At 31.1% G+C, this 3318-nt stretch overlaps 1 long non-coding RNA gene across 1 annotated transcript; it reads right to left on the bottom strand.

Moving 5' to 3' along the window:
* Positions 1 to 54: 54 nt before the first annotated feature.
* Positions 55 to 3318, bottom strand: LOC111735069. Its single transcript, XR_002778670.1, has 3 exons — positions 3274 to 3318; positions 952 to 1058; positions 55 to 163 (listed from the first exon to the last, which is right to left on the bottom strand). It is a non-coding gene; the product is annotated as an uncharacterized LOC111735069 (long non-coding RNA).

Below are 3318 nucleotides of genomic sequence, written 5' to 3'. Positions count from 1 at the left end.
CATGTCTGCTATCCAGAAATAAGAATGCGACACAAGAAATTGGAAGTATACTTACCCAATGCCCTGAGCTATATTTTCTAATTGCCGACACATGCAAGATCGAACTTCATATTCTACATCTTGACAGAGTGATTTTACCAAGGGAAGTATTTCTCTTTTAATGCTTAGAGAGAGAGGAAAGAAATATGCAAATGGGTGAGTGCTTCGGAATAATTAATATTTTCAAATAATTATCATCAAAATCTTAGCTTAATAATAGCTAATATACTTTAAAACTTCAAAGTTTACAATGTATTTTAACATATGTATTACATCTGGATGTTTTCATCAGCTACTTGTAAATTATGTATATGAGTCTTTTTAAAATAATGGTTAATTGTGGATTGGCAGTTAAACATCTTAGCTAAGAAAAAAACTGTAAATAAGTGGAATATCTGATTCTAGCAACCATCAACCAAAATCTTCAATTTTATATTTTTCTCTTATGTTATAATTATACACCATTCCATCCTTCTCTTTGAGATTTATCATCTGGGCAGAGAGGAGCATACAAATTATAAACATTCTCCATAAAAACCTCAAAACACATTACTCAAAATAATGAATTCATAACAATAATGGAAGAAAGCAAAAAGTCTATCTTTATGTCATGTTTACCAATTTTTGCAGTCTATGAGATAATGCCATTTCATCCTCAAAACTATAGTAGATATGTGACAGGTATATTAAGACAGGAAATAGAAAAGTTAATCTTATCGAGTTTGAAAAGCCATGAGATCAAGAAGAAATGCATCTGAATAAGCAGACTTTTGAGAATGCTATAAAGTTAGAAGAACTAAATTTGTATGCAGTATGGAATAATATGAACTTAATATAATTGTTGGTCACACAGTTATTATACATTTTAAATCAATTGAATAAAGTAGACAAAAAGTTAATACAAATACTCACGTATGGGCATCAAATTTGTTGGTTAATTTTCCTAAAATTTTACAACTAACAAAACGAGACTGGACTGTTTGAGAAAGTTGTGCCTTGGAAACAAGTGGATTCAAAATCTAAAGAGAAAGATTTAGAGAACAAATTCATCACGTTTTATATATTCTTTTTTTTTTTTTTAGGTTTTATATATTCTTGACACTAATGTCAGCTATTTTCTCCAAAGACTATTTTAGAGTTCTAAGTGTTTTTAAAGAATCTGAATTAGCATTTGAGGTGCATAGTTGTTCGACCTGGGTCACCTTGTCTGTCTTCCAGGTAATTACATACATATGATAAAGATGATGATAAATTATGTAGTAAAAATCAATTGGGCGAAAAAGAGATTGAATTTAAGCTATGGCGAATTCTGTAATAATTTGTATGCACATAAAGTATAATTGTGAAACATGTTTTCAAAAGAAAAAAGAAAATTAATTACCAGCTGCCCTGAAATTTATTTTTATCCCATATAGATTTTTATATTTATCCTAAAGGGGTGCAAAACATCATAGATTATAGCCTCGCATAGATTCTATTAAGTCACTCTGTCATTTGAATACAACCACCCAGGTCCGATACTGTATCACACATCTGCTGGGCACTCAAAAGCTCAACAGTATAATACACTGTAAAGAACGATGAAGATCAAGTCCTAATTCTGGTCCTAGTTCTTTAAATTGTCCAACTCATCTTGCTATTTCTCATCCCACGGTTTCTCATCTACTTAAAATGGAAATTAGAATATGTCGTACTAAGAGCCCTCTAAGTTCTAAAATTCTATGACTCTAACGAAAGGGTTTTATTTCTCTCAATAAAGTAACCAAAATTCCTGGATGCATACTAACAAATATAATTTAAAGGTGAAATATATGAAATAAAATGCATATTTAAAATCTTAAAAATCACACGTTAAATACCACATGGTGTTCCAGAGTAAAAACTGTATCTACTACATATCACCCTTCAAAAATATAAATAACACGTGTCGACACTACGTTCAACATTTAAATACATGAAATCATCTAAATGTTTGGCATCGAGTATACAAACATCCTTATAACTGCAAGTATTTTTGAGCAAGCATTTTAGCATTGCAGTAGGACCATAAATTGCAGGAGGGCAAAGAAAGAATAAAGACACTTGATGAAATTCACAGACAACACTTCACCGAAGACACGTTTGGAAAGAAATATGTATAGGGATAATGTTCACAGGATGAAAAACCTTTTCATTAGAGAATAAATTTCTTTTCCAATTTTCCCATTCTCTTATCTTAATTTACTAAAACTTTTAGAGAAGGGTATATTAAACATTGAAAATAAAAAAGCAAACAAGAAATTAGTAACAATATTTGCAACAAACAAAGGATTGGCAACCTTGATAGATAAAAAGCACATATAAATAGCGATCAAAGGATATGGTCAGGCAATTCCAAACGAATAAATAGAACTGATATTAATAGAGTATATGAGAAAATATTCAACAGCATAATAATTTTTTAAAGTTCCGACTAAAATGCAATTCCATTTTGGGATCATCATCAGATTAAATTGGAACACTATTCCTGATAAAAGTCCAAGGATGCAGGCATTTTCATATGTTGCTAATCAACACCCTCAAGAATCTTTATGTCCTCTGACCTAGTAATTCCACATTTTTGGAAGCTATACTTAAAGAAATTTTCTGGAAAACAAGAAAAGCTCTACAGGGATCTTCATTAATGCCTTATTTTGAAAATAGGCTTAAATGTCTAACAAGCAAGCAAAGTATTTTGTAGCTACTACCAAGTTTAAACTAACAGGAAAATAATGCTAACTGTAAAAACAACCATATATAAATTCAATATGATCACTAATAAGGCCAAAAGCAATCATACATAGGGAAAAAACCTGAAATGAAATTATAGCAGAATATTGAAAGTGGCTAAGAACAGAACCATGATTTTTCTTTCTACTATTTCCTGTACTACTCAAATTTTCTATAATGAATATATGTTGCCTTATGAGTGGGAAATAACTTTATTCTTTTTTAAAATGCCATTTTTATCAAAAACAAAAAGCAAAACTTCACTTACTTGTATTGAAAGGAAGAAAGGAAGAAAGGAAGGAAGGAAGGAAGGAAGGAAGAAAGGAAGGAAGGAAGGAAGGAAGGAAGGAAGGAAGGAGGGAGGGAGGGAGGGAGGGAGGGAGGGAGAGAGAGAAAGAAAAAAGAAAGAAAGAGAGAAAGAGAGAAAGAGAGAAAGAGAGAAAGAAAGAAAGAAAAGAAAAAGAAAGGAAGAAAAAAGAGTATTACCTCATGCCTTAGAGTTTCTTTGGGTAATACTTCTATCACAGACAG

This window comes from Pteropus vampyrus, unplaced genomic scaffold (assembly GCF_000151845.1).
Source record: "Pteropus vampyrus isolate Shadow unplaced genomic scaffold, Pvam_2.0 Scaffold13502, whole genome shotgun sequence".
NCBI lineage: Eukaryota > Metazoa > Chordata > Mammalia > Chiroptera > Pteropodidae > Pteropus > Pteropus vampyrus.
Note: the sequence above shows the minus strand (reverse complement) of the source record. Positions and strands in the feature narration are given on the sequence as shown.